The following is a 14,856-nucleotide window of genomic DNA, read 5'->3' on the forward strand; positions in this document are numbered from 1 at the left end:
AAACTACGATCAGTGGAGTTTCGATTAATTTAGTTTCGTTCCCGGGAGTAGTTTCGTCCCGAGTCGAAACTAAACTCTTGGCGATTTTAATTTCGTGCGGGAACGAAACTAATCCTAGGCCTCGTAGTTTCGATTCCCTCTGGGTCGAAACGAAACATTTTCGTTTAGTTTCACTTGCCATCCCTGATGGGAGCCCATCTGGATATGGCAGACGACCAAATATTGAGGAGGCACTTGGTTGGTGAGACCAACGACCATATGAGTTTCCGATGTCCATAGGAGGAAGTATTATTATTATTATTATTATTATTATTTCGTCTTATTTTCTCAAGCGAATTTAGGACAGCATCGTCCTCTCTTCCAATTAACTTGATGGACAATCACAAACATCCATGCCCTGGATGGTGATCAATCCACCCAGGCGGGATTCGAACCCGCGACCTCTAGGTTAGCAGCCGGGGACTTTACCCCGACGCTACCGAGGCCGGCAAGTAAGGGTATAAAATAATAGTATGCACTCCCGAAGAATGTACATGGATAATCCTGTACAGTAGCAGTAGGTACTCTGTTGGAAGGATAGACTCACTGTTTGCTGTGCTGTATCAACCAGCCGACCGAAACGCTTAATTGTCGGGGTCGACACCGTCAGGGTTGGAGGATGTGAAGGCATGTTGCCCTGCGGATAAAGTCGGGCCCATTGATCGGGTGGTCGGTTTCCTCAAACCATTCAACTTCCACAACCCAATCATATATGAAGAATTTGATGAGTCCTTCTGAGAAGTTTGAAGAGACTACCTAGTAAAGAGTCTGACCTGGAGTGTAGCGCTCAAGGGTGCGGAAACGTGGACATTATCGGAAGAAGAAGAGGAAAGACTAGAGACTTCGGGATGTGGACATGGTAAGTGAGGGTCAAATTGGGAGATAGAAGGTATGGATGGAGCGAGTACTGACCGAGAAGGGGATGTTAAAAACAGTGTTGGATGTTGGTAGAATATTGGGTAAACGAGGGAGAGGAAGGAAGAGAATAGGAAGGAATAGGAGGAAGGAATTTTAGGTAAAATGGAAGGGATTAGGCCTCATTGTGAATTGAAGATGGAAGTCCACGAAGGGAGGGAAGACTGCCAGAATACTTCTTAACTACTCCATGAAAGCCTAACTTAATCTATTTCTCAATTTTGTTTCACAAATTACGGCGAACAATGATGATTTTCACTAATTTTTCTGATAGGATGAGTTAGATAATAGTCAGATCTGTATTTGAAGGGATGGAATAGACCCAGATGCCTCTGATAGTACAGCTAAGTGAAATTATATTCACACAGGTGCCCACCACAAGAAACAGTTTTAATTGTCTGAAAAAATGTAGGGTTCTTGGAAAAAAGGGACGGTGGGGATGACCGAGTCATTCTGAAAATGGAGGGTCGCAATCACTCTTTCGGTCCCTGAAAACCTATCGCAGAAGCTATCACTCAGAGGGACGGTAAAATGATAGTTTGATTCAGGCTTTAGAGTGAGCCAAGACAAGTATGAAGCATATGGAATGAGGTATATTCTGTAAGGGATTATAAAATCGGGGAATCGAGTTGGTGTGGTGGCCATTCATTTCATATACCTAGCCGCCAACCCTATTGGCTACCTAGCCATCCCTATGATGAATCCAGCGTCATCCAGCAGGAAAGGTTATCGAGGAGGCATTCTACGCTCACAGCCTTTTATAAAAACGCTCTCAGTGTTATTCATCATAGCCCTCCCAGACGGCACAGGAAGTTTTCGTACCTAAATACGAGGGTGGACAATCAAGATACAAAAATCGCGCTTAGGAAGTTACTTAGAAGGTTTTGTTTCTTTATTTCCTTTAATGACGAAAAAAGATGCAAGAGGACTGGCAAATTCATATGCATCGATAAAATTGTATCTCATCGATAAAACTGTATTCGGTCTGGGACTATTTTCTTTCGCGGGTGGTTCCATCTGGTGCCATCGTGCCATATCCTCCTAGAAAGATCACATGCCTTCACAAGCCGTTGGAGATGACATGGTTAACGTCACGTCTCACCACATTTCAGGGATTTTTGTGGTTAAGTTTGTGAAAAATAGTGTCTGGTAATGGTGAAGTTTCCCTTATTCTTTAATTTCATTCTCTGGGCTTCAGAAACGTGTTTGTGAGATATTTTTGTTAAAAATGCCTTCCGTGTGTGTAATGTCGGGATGTAATGGAAACTCCGGGACATGGCTCAAGTTTTTAGCTTTCCAAAAGATCCTGAGTTGAAGAAGAAGTGCATTTGGGCGATAAGAAGAAAACATTTCACCCCCACGAAAAACTGTGAGGTATGTACTCTTTCTCGCTGTAATTATTTGGATGTAATTTTAAGTTAGAAGTGGCTTCGGGATGTTGATGCATCAACATCCCGAACTATTCAGTACTGAAGTACTATAGTACTATTCAGTACTAAAAATGGTGATTCAAAATATTGTAGCAGCAATTCTTTTGAAAATTCTTGCATTTTAGTTGTCTTTTTTGTAATAATTCATTCGGTAAACGTGTGGTTAAAGGAGAAACTAGGAATAAGCTGCCAAGTTTATAGGATCGAATATTGCTTCTTAGCTTGCCCTATGGTGTATTACACGTCGGCTTTCATCATTTCAAATTATCTTATGCTATAGTTTAAAACAATAAAAATATCAGGCATACAAATATTTACTGTATTTACGAGCCTATAGTAATTTGATTTCTCATGCAGAAATACCAAAAATTGGAAATGATTTGACCTAATAAGTTACATGGTATTTTATTATTTATTAATTTTAGGTGTGTGAGATTCACACCGCACCTTGTGATATCAGAAAATAATCTGTGGCCTTGGACGAGAAGACGAGGAGAAAATTCTTGCTGAATTGAAGGTGCCTAGATTGGAGGAAGGTACCATTGCTTCACTGTTACCTGTCGCCAAGAAGACAGACATTGTGGCAGAAGTGACATATTTGTGGATGTGGATTTGATTTGTGCAAGTTGGTGCAGTGATAGTGGACGTTTATCGGAGAAAGTATTGACGATAGTTTGTATGTATCGACCAGTTCTCTTTTAAATAATTTTCTATTCGAAAGAGAATAAGAGTAATTGTTTCGCTAAATTAGATGTGGGATAGAAGAGAAAATTGGAAATATTATTGTGGTTGACAATAGAAAATACATAATATATGTATTGTATTTCTGTGGGTTTTTTCTTTCCTGCCTCTTTAAAATTTCTTGCGGTGGTGACTTCATGCAAAGTAAGTATAAAATCGGAGGTGTGATCTAAGAGATAACATGTTTTATTTTACAAGTGTTTATGCTGGTGATTTGGCAGGACTTTCATATTTTTAATAGGTTGATACATTTACTGCAGTGACCTAGAGACTTTTACTCATCCCAAATAATTTTTCAAATACTTTAGCGCCTGATATGGGTAAGTTTTAGTAGCTGAGACTGAACTATACGTTAATTTTTGCTTGCATTTTGATGAATTCGATCATACTAATAGCAGATGTGTCAGCAATCCTGTTTCATCGGCAATTTTTATTTAAAACTTTTATTTCGTCAGGCTTTAGGGTAAGCTTTTTAATGCTCGTGGGCTATGTGATGTCTTATTTAGTGTCAAAATTAATAAGAATTTACTCTCATTAACATCTCAAGGTTTCCATGTAAGTACGAGCCACTTAAGAATTCTGGATGCTTGGGATGCGTGAATTAGCCGTGAGAATCTCATTTTTCGCAGAGTTATTTAAGTGGCCGAGTAAGTTTTGTAAGTTCTCAATGGGTAAATAATACTATATCATGAATTCTAATTACCATGAAAAACTCACAACCGACAAAAACTTTGTCGGTCGTGAGTCTTTCATGGTAATTAGAATTCATGATATGGTGTTATTTACCTATTGAGAACTTACAATTCATAATGATTCGTATCAAGGTTCTCGCTACGGTCGGTAGTTATCGATTGTGTTGCGTTCGATACATTTTTCGATCGTGCGAGTTACGATATAACTAATTTCGACCTAATCGATTGAGATTAGCCTGAGTGCCGTGTTCCTGCGCGCTTTGTATCCAATCGTACGTGCTTAGTAGCGGACATTCACATGCTGCGTACGCGCTTCGTCGACAGGCCGCGAATGGAATGTATCCATTGACGAAAAGCGACGGAGCGGCATAGTATCCCCTTAGTCAATGGGTACTATGTACATACGAATTAGATACGGAGGGTTCTGTGCCGTCTGGGCTTATTTTGAATTCGAGAGCTATAAACCACAGAATCCTCTCTTTTGTAAATATAAGAGAATATACATATTTATTGTATCTTTATAACGTAATTCAATCGCAAAAAAACAACTTACCGCAGCAAAAACAAACGCGTAAAGTAATCATATGCGGTCAGAGTCTTTCTGATCAGGGGGTCATGATGTGATGTTTATATTTTTAATCTAATCTCATTCTCCTCATTCATCTCATATTCTCTGAAAATTCTTTCATCTGCAAGGGCTTCCTAATTCTATGGTGTCCTTTTTCGCTGAAGGATCTGGGTATAAAAGGGTTTACCAACCCGAATGATCAAAAAAGGCATAAACATGGCATTCATGGCCTGATTACCTCATTATGGCATCAAAACTTAGAGACACATGACAGAGGGGGCTGGAGTTGATGTGGTGGATAGAGTGTTGGCTTTACACCCCGTTGGCCCTAGTTCGAACCCCCCTTGGTGGCGGAAAATTCCCGAGGTTACGCGATCCCTCCTTGAATACGTTGTGGAGAATACTTCTAGGGTAAAACTAGGGTAACACCCCCGTCCGTTTGCCGTGACGTTAAGCCGTTATCCTTATGGCGCCCATCGTTTAGAGCAGAGTAATGCTGGGGCCGGCCTTTCCTCCATTCTTCCTTCTGTAACGTCAGGCATTTGTTTTTTTTCAAATCCTCCTTGTTTTTTTTTTAATACGGTTTTATTTTCTTCTTCCCTACTTCGATCAACTTTCTCTCCTCTTTTATCTCCTCATCAATGCCTCTCTCCCACCATCAACAACTCCTTAACAACATTAAATATAAGTATTCATTAAATATTAGCGGTATTTAAATATCAAACGTTGCACTTCCCTATGGCGCGAATGACCTAAGCGGTCCGTTGTCTCCTCCAAATATCTCATGATACAGTAAAATTTGAAAAATGCGAAATATTTGAAAATGCGATGGAGGGTGGTCCTTAGAAGCGAGTGCAACAAACATAAATGTAAAGAGTTCGAATTTGAACTCTTTGATTGCCTTCGGCATTGGCCGTCAATAATGAGTGATTTGTAAAGGTAAATTGATATTATTATTATAGCAAAAATTGTTACAAGTCGACCATAAAGTCGGGTGGTAGCATAAAATCGGAAAATATATAAAGACAAAAATATAAAATACGAAGTACCAGCTTGGTCGATGGGTTTCATCACACACAAAAATATACAAAAACCAAAATACAAAACATAAAATGCTATAAGTACAAAAATGTTTTTGAAAAAGCCCTCAAAATACATTTTTACACAATGCATAACAAGCAAGAATATATGAAGGCCAAAGCAAAAAACATGAAGCACCAAATTCAAAAAATAAACACTTGTAAAAGCCTTTAGAATTCAATTTTATTTAACCTAGCCATATATATCTTGGCGTTAGTTGGGAAGGGCTCAAAAAATATATTATTAGGAAAGCATTAGCTACTAAATTCGCAGCGATGATTCGACATGTAGGCATCAACACCATGGTCCTTTTCAACACCATCAGTGCCATATCCGCGATGTATATGTGTAGATGAAATTCTCTCATAGTTATGTCACTTTTTTCACGCACTAACAATCAGGTTGTGTCTAATAACTTATTTGTATTTTCATCTGAGTTTTCATCATGGTTCATCTGAGTGGGGGTGAACTAAGATTATTCATATGCTCATTTGAATGAAGTACATAGTGAATTCAATCGATTCGACTTTTACTTTGTGAAAATCCATGTTGAAATGAAAATACACAACCCTGGTAACTTTTCACTGGAAAATTATTTATTGGTACCACCAAAGCACCTCTGGGAAGAGGCACATCACGGTGACTTCATACCGGACATTTTGCACAAAGTTAAGAAGGAGAGGAAGATGGACGTCCTGGAAGAGTTGGAGATTAAAAGAAATTTGAGTTTGGGACATGTCCTTAATGACATCGTCTTCCTGAGAAACTCACCTCTCATTACCACTGCACTCAACCTTCACAATTTACCCCGCTCCAAACCGACCCTTTCCCCCGGCGGAGGAACCTTACCTGCCTCCCCTAGCGTGGGCTTAGTCAAGCATCCCAACCATTCCCTCACCAACCCTCCCACTCCTCCCCAAACTCCCCCCCCCTTGTATAACCCTTCTCCCTCCCCCCTGCAAGAATTTGGGTATTTATTGGATTGTCAATATTATAAACAGTGTACTTGAGAATGACGCCACAGCGTCGAAACGCGTCGTACCAATAAATAATTCTCCAGTGAAAAGTTACCAGGGTTGTGTATTTTCATTTGAAGTACATAGTGTTTGTAATATGGTGGCGATTATCAATTATCGCCCAAAACATGAAGCGAATCCAGAACTTATAACTGCAAGAATATCGCTTAAAAAGAAAAAGCAAGGAAAACGGTCACATGAGTACACATGTGTAAGCCTTTTGATATTGAAATTGAGGTAATAAATCAATACTGGAGAAAGCACAACGCCACGGAAAAATTTTACGTAGACGAAGGAACAGGTTCAATTATCTTGACTTTTATCTATTTCGAAGAAACCTTCCTTCGGGTGAAAAATGCATAGTGTCGTAGCTGCCTTCAAAAAAACCCCAGAAAATCAATGATCCGATGACGTAAAAGGTGAGCATACAGAAACGAGAATACTTTAATTGATCCACAAATAATAGTATTTCCGACGAAACCTATCCATCCATGCTGAAAACGCTGGAAAATGCCTTTTCATGCAATAAAATATATCTAAATCTACTTTGCACTAATCCGAAGGAAATTTTCAGATATATCAATTTTATCAGTTTCGGAAATAAACAAGTCGGAGAGAATTATTTTGTTTGAATACAAATGGCATTGAGTTCGAAAGTTCAAAAATAATTCAGAAAATATATTCTCACTAGTCTTATGAATTTGCTTTGAAATGGAATAAAAAGGAGAGACCCACGTTTGACTTACACGGGTAAATTTTTTGTTATTACAATTACCAGTATTTACCAATCACCCATCAAATATGTTTCATCTTATTCGAAGTAGAGACACTTGCTTCCTCTGAAGTTTAACCAATATCCCAATATTTCAGCGTATTTATAAAATCACATTTATGACGAGAGTAAGTAACATTTGTATGCCTGCAAAATCGTCTAATGAGGTAGGGTGATCAGCTTTATTTTCGCGCCACTCAAACCTATGAAATTTTCATACGTTTCGAGCGTAGAATTTATCATAAGCCTACGGGATCTTAGACCATTTAAGTTAGTAGACCTGCCATTCGGGCGGAACGCTGTGGCCAACATCGCACGGCGGGGAAGTGAGTGGGATGAGGGAACGTGACGTCACGGTTGGGACTGCACACGATATTCCGTATGCGCGCTTGAGATATTTTAACACTCATTCGCTGCAAAGTCGCTGAAAAGTGACGATATTGGGCACGAAAAATGATTATACACTTAATAAATATATTTTTACGATGAACTAAGGCATTTTATAGCCTTGACTGTGCGCTAAAGGCTAAATAAATCAAGATAAAGCGAGAAGCGATCGTATTAAATAAATTGATTAAGAATGTCATATGTAAACATGGGCGTACCCAGCGAAGGCCAGGGGGAGCAGCTGTCTCCCTAGAAGCAAAAATCGCAAAAGTCTTTAAGCAAAATCAGAACTGAATTGAAACGAAAGTATTCAACAAATTTTTCTTCAAACCAACGAAAAATGATATGTATTAGTATAAGTTAAGTAACTGAAATAAAACTATTTTTTCAAGGAAATGATCTCATAAACTAATAAAGCGCTGTAATAATGTTCTTATAATGTTGGTTTCATTCATCTTTTCCATGCTAAAATGTCTCAACTTGGCTTACCCCCCCCCTCCTAGAACATGGCTTCCCCCCCTAGACCATGGCTTTCCTCCCCCTAGACCATGGCTTCACCCCCTCTAGGTAAAAAGAAGGGGTCCTGGCAAGTATCACGTAATTTTTTCCGCAAAAACCAGTTTATTGCGATCTCGGTTATCTTCAATAAAAATTATTAAACAAATCGTTTTATTTATAAGCCCAGCACAATGAAGCCTAGATTAACGTATTTACACTGAAAATACGCATTTTGAAAAATCCTACGTGAGATTAAAAAGAAGGCGTGGAGCAAAATCCCACGATATCTCACAAAGGATGAAGGGAGGGGTCCATAAAAAGGCAAATTAATTTTAGAAATATTACTTATTAATAGTAGATTAACCTAACGGTGGCATTCCTAGAAAATGAATATTAAGACAGTCCCAACGGTCGTGTGTCATTTTTGACCCGTAATTTTAGTAACTTTGCATCGAGCAATATTCATAAAAAATTGGCACACTTATGGGGAAAGGTCCTAAGTTTTGTTGAGTTTCAGCAACATTTTTACAATTTTGACCTTTTGACCTCACAATGTGGGTCCAAACCAAAAATTTTAATTTGCCTTATGTGGTTTTAATGTAAAAAATTGAGATTGAAAAATGTCTAAATTTCATTGACCAAAATGTCAATTCTTGGGTTTTCGGACTTAAGAAACCCGAAAAAAACACTTTAATTTACGAAAATTCAACCTTTGACCCAGTAAGGTCACCGTCAAGGTCATAAGGGTGGCAAAAAGAATAGCATACCAACAAAGGTGTCGATCCATGGATTTTATAGGGCACCCAAGTCATTGGTATTGTCCAAATACCCGTATTATTCACTAATTGACCTCAAGGTTAATACGGAGGTCAAAGGCCATAGAGGTAAACGTCCGGCCATCGTGACACCCAGGTTTCGAACCATATGTTTTCAAGGGTGCCAAAGACGATTTTTCAATTAATAGATCCGTATTGTTGATTTGTTGACCACCGAGGTCTCAATGGGGGTCAAAGGTCATAGAGTTAGGCCCCGGGTACGATACGAGCGGCGAGCGGCGGGCGGCGAGCGGCAAGCGGCGTGAGCGGCGCCGCTCTGATATCGGTCCTCATTTAGTTGCGTGTAAATCCATTGAGGGTGGGTACGATATGATAGAGCGGCGAGCGACAGTGAGCGGCGCCGCCCAGTGCCGCTCATGATTCCAAGTCCAGACCGATTTCTTTTCCACTGCCGCTCGCCGCTCAGTAGATTCATCCTTCAGTGTAGTTGAAAATGTCGGCGTAGATACATCAAAGTGGTGAGAATACGGCCAAGCAAAGGAAGACTGAAGTTAAACTAAGTAATATACTAATAGAAGTTTTAATTAGTGAGGTGCAGTCCAGGGTATTTATGTGTAATGATCAACATTTTATTATAGTATTCTACCGATTAAGGTAGGTTTCCATGGAGTACTATAGAAGTAATCTGGGAGCCTCCCTTTCCTTCCAACACTAACTTTTTCAATACAATGTAAAGGAGCACATACGAGTTAATGCCTTTGCGTTAATGCCTAACGAGTTTGCATGAATGATTTTTGTGGACCGGAACGGAACATTTACGAATGTATGAACAAAATTAGAACAGGTTCTATTTTCTGTGCATGCACTCGCACAAGTTGGGTGGGTACACGGTGCATTTTGGCGATCATTCTCGCGTTCATACATATAGACATTAACCCGTACGTGTTAATGTACCGTGTAAACAGGCCTTAAGGCCACTGTAACTCCCTTTCAATATATCTAAAAATCCTATTCTCTTCCTTCCTCGTTCCCTAACATTCTACCCTCTAACGCTGAATTTCAACTTCCCCTTCCCGCTAAGTATCCCCCTCCGCTACCCTCACTTGTGCAGTCTGGGCCATATAAAGATTACAAATGAGTCGCCTATCCCTCCAATCTACACCTATTCTCTTGAGAATGTTCATTAAATTTATCCAGTTCACCCTATCAAATGGTCCTCTCCACGAGGAACCTCATTATTGCTATTGCATCACGAGTTGACTTCCCTTTTCTAAAACCAAACTGATCTTCGCCCAAATACTCGTTTGCCCTCGCCTCCTCAGTACCACTTTCGCTGCATACGATATTAGGCTAATAGTCCTATAATCTCTGCATCCCACAGGTTTCGTCTTTTTCAGTAGCAGAATGATAACTGTCTTCACGAAATCCTCCGGCAAACATCCCTCCTCATAGATCCTCCGTACTAGTTCGAAAAAAATTCTTACTCTCCTTCCCTAGATTCTTCAGATGCTCACTCAGGATACATTGTCCTCGCACACTGCTTTCCTGGCCTTCATATCACGAAGGGCTCTCTTGATTTCCGCATCGAAGATACCCGGCCAAAGATTATCCTCCTCCACTGCACTTTCCTCATCAAAAATCAATTTCTCCGGCCTGTTCCTTACTTCATACAGATCCTCCACGTATTCCCTCCATCTACTCTGTACCTCTTCGCGCTCGGATAGCATCCTTCCATCTTTAGCCTTAATTTTGGACACGGCTTATCCTCTTTTGCTGCCCGATAGCGACTTAACTTTTTAGCGACCATTTTTTTACTGACCCCGGCGTACAACCCGCGCCTACTTCTCCATCCTTCTGCAACTTTTCCATTTCCTCACACTGTCTTTTCCACCAAGCCTCCCTTGCCCTCTTAGTTTCACGTCGTAATCGATTATTTAGTTCCTTATACATTCTTTTGCCCTACTCTGTGTCCACGCTCTTTCACTTCCTTCTCTCCTCCATCTCTTTTACCACTGCGTCCGTAACCCAAGGCTTCTTTATCCTTTTGCTGTCTATGTAGCCAATTGACTTCTCCGCCGCTTTGACTATTCCCGTTTTAATATTATTCCACCCTTCCTCTACAGTCATGTGTACTTCTAATCTTCCGGGTACTATTGCCCACTAATTACTGATATTCCTTCCTCATAGTCCCCTTCAGCGCTTCTACATTCCATTTCCTCGCCTTCCTAACTTTAATTAGCCTTTTGAATCTTATGTTGCATTTCATGAGCGCTGGATTGTGGTCTGAATCCGAATCCGCGGAAGGGAAGCTGCGGGAGTTTTTCACACATTTCCTATACCTCTGTCTAACCATGACATAATCAATCCCCTTACATCCCCTGAACTTTTCTATATGTACCTTTGCCCTTTGTGATGAGTGCTGTTTACGGGGAAGTTAGAAATGAATAAATAAATAAATGGCGGAAGGAACCTATGTAAAATTTAAAAATTAATAATAAATTTGAAGAACCTCTGGTTATCCAATATCCTATTGAGTACACGGGGAAGAGCGTGTGGTAAATGTGTAACAGATATGAGTAATCTATAAGTCAAAGTAGAACTGAGGGTATTATACGCATTTTAAAAAAGCTAGAAGTTCTCGTGGAAATACCCATTTAAGACTGTCAAAGTGTCCGCTCCGCGGTGTCATAAAACGACCGTTTTCGCTGTAGAATCCTGGGGGTCAGGGATCGGAGAGTAAAGAAGGTATGAGTCTCAGCTGGTGTCTTTCTGGTAGGTATTTTTGTCTGAGTCCCAGGAAAACAAATCACTTTTTCGAGGTTTGAACACTTTTAATAGAAGCATGGTCTTAGATCGTATCCAAAGAAAACGAAATGAACTTCAATGAAACGTGCACTTACCTCGGCTGAAAAACCTCCAGTGTATTCACCATAGACCATTTGAGAATCGGTATATTGAAGCAATACATAAAAACGGTGAATGCTGAGCATTAAAACCCATACAGTTTCAATAACCTTACCGCGTCGCGGCTAATCCAACTCCCGACGCGCGGAGACGAACCTTGCCGCGCGATCGAAAAATCAATGCAATTTCCGGCGTCGCAAACTTATATCACAGATAACTGCATAATCACCTCAAGAAATCTTCAAAAAATGCTCTCATATAAATTACTCCGCGTGACTTTGCCGTAAACCCATTTTAAACTCTACCTAAATATAAAACTTTGTCGAAAAACAGTATCCGCCATTTTGTAACTGCACGGTAAGAACTAATCCATAATATTCTTTTAGATTACGGAAAATTAAAGAAAAAATACCATGCCAACATTTTATGTGGTTTTTTATTCCGCAAGAATCCACCTATAATTTCACCATCTACTTACTTTAGAAGATTTTCAGAGAAAATTGAAGACGGGCGTTTTTATGGAAATTTTCTCACGTTTGAGCATCTGTATCTCAGTAAAGGGAGGAATCTTTGTCAAATAAAGTGCAGATCTATAAATTTCAATCATTTTTTAGTATGCCTGCGAAGTTTCAAGTTTATAACTCAAAAAAAGTCATTTTGTAATTTTGCCCGGCTTTTTCCGATTTCCGCCCACTGTAGAGCGGTTAGAAAATTGCCGCTCGTATTGTAGCCACTACTGCCGCTCACGTGCCGCTCAGGTTGCCGCTCGCCGCTTGCCGCTCGCCGCCCGCCGCTCGTATCGTAACCGAGGCCTTAAATGTCTGGCCATCATGACAACCAACGTGTCAAACCATAGGTTTTGAAGGGTCCCAAAGTCGGTTACGCAGTTCATTCATCCGTACAACAATTTATTTTGACCTCCGAAAGTCATAATGGGGGTCAAAGGTCATAGAGATTTTAGCCGACCGCTTTGACTTTCTGGCCGCTTTTGATTCAGATATTTTAAACTTCATTCGCTACTTTGATTACCAAAATTTTATTTCCCTCAATAACTTCAATAGCATTTTAAAAAAGGTGATTGTTTGTTTTTAAACTCTAGCTAAATTTGAGGATTCTTTTTCAAAACTCTCTTCTGCAATTCTAGGCCATTAAGCCTGATATAGAAAGTAGGAATTTATGGTGTGGTATAAATTGAAAATTCTATCTAAAGCTGACGAAAGAGGTAACTAGCGCGTTTTAAAGTAACCAAGTATTTTCTTATACATGCGACTTCCGCATTTTCACAAAATTCGTTCAGCATTTGAAGACGCACAGTGTAATGTAGAATTAGAAATATATTTTAATGACAATATTTTCCACATCTGCGGGCAACAAAACAGCAGCTGTTTGAACGGCCTTATGTATCATGTGCGCTGCAAAACCGATTTGATAACTTGAGATGTACAGACCTTAGATCTGAAGGAATGACTATAAAAAATAGCATGGAAATACATCCTTCTGCTAATGCTAGTATCTTTTCTTCGTTTTCATAAATTGTTTTTACTTAAAATTTCTGTATTTTGGAGGAAGATAGAGCAGTATTTAAATATCTTTTATGGTCTTGCGTCTCCAAGTGCTTCGAAATATCATACTGCCGTATAAAATAGAAATTTATCCGTTACATTTCACACATTCTTGACAAATTTCACAGAGTAATCGCGTCTGGATTTTTTTAATAAAATGAGATTCACTTCTTAGATGATCTTTGAATCCACATCCTCTTTTCTTACGTATTGTGACAAGAATATAAAAAATTAAATTATGTCCTAAATTGTTTAAAAAAATTTAATTGAAAACTCTGTAAATACATACGTACAAAATTACATAAAAATATTTAATAAGTTATTCAATATATTAAATATAATTGATTGTTATATAGCACATTTATTTTTAAAATTATTTTAATCCAATCCTCTCTTTCTTTCTAATTATAAATATGTTAATAGGTATTATTTATTCCCAGAATTTTCCGTAGCGTACGTAAATCGTAGGTGTCACTTGCAAAGCCGGCGCTAGACCTTTTTCCACCATCGCAAAATATATATAACACGAGAGCTGCCTGCTAAGTAAAAAATTATGCATTTATGAAATAACTAAATTACTTACCTAAATAATATGAATGCTGATTTGTTGACATCCCTTTTTAGTAGCGCTAGCGCGCAGCTCAATTTGCATCGCATAATTGACCGTTTAAAAATTACTATATGCGAAGGCGTTGCCGCGTTACTTCGTGGACGACCGGCTTTACACCATGACCCTTTTCCTCTCTAAAATTCCCCCCGTTTACAACTTTTGTACAAGATTTCATGTTTTTATAACGATGTTCCGAATGATGCTAGATCGCTAACGAGATAAGAAAAAAATCTGCGGAAGTTTACAAAGGGCTTTGTCTTCATTTTACTGCCACAATATTTTTTCGTCGCTGCCAATGCCGAAAAATGCCACTGTTCATTAATTGTAAGTTCACCAATCCAACCATGTCTGAGAGAATACTTCTCGTACATAACGCAATAAATATTAGTACTTTTAATTGAAAAATCGAGAAGAAAATGGTCAAAATACCGCAGTGATACAGTGAATCCCCATTCGTAGCCATGCGCTACGACGATGAGCGTCCCAACAGTGACGTCACGCCGCTTTAAAAGTGGGAGGGGAAGGAAGGGAGCGGAGGAGAGATGTTGGCCACACGGCGAGACATGGGTAGGGGTGGGGAATGGCGGGTCTAGTTCTTATATGGTCTAAGTCTGTATCTGTGGAAATCGACTACTGGTGGAATCGACTATCGACGGAATCCACTATCGAAATCACGGGCGGGAGTCTAAATCTTGGCATTCAAAAAAATTAAGTTTCGCGTTATGACTTGAGGAATAAATTCCGCTGAAAAATATATTTTTTGTTTCATCGCCTCAGTAGATAAAAAAGCACGATTGAAATCACATTTCGAAGAGCATTTTTCTTTATGAAAATAGGGACTTTTCATGGCAGGATTTTTTACATCT

Source organism: Ischnura elegans, chromosome 5 (genome assembly GCF_921293095.1).
Source record: "Ischnura elegans chromosome 5, ioIscEleg1.1, whole genome shotgun sequence".
Taxonomy (NCBI): Eukaryota; Metazoa; Arthropoda; class Insecta; order Odonata; family Coenagrionidae; genus Ischnura; species Ischnura elegans.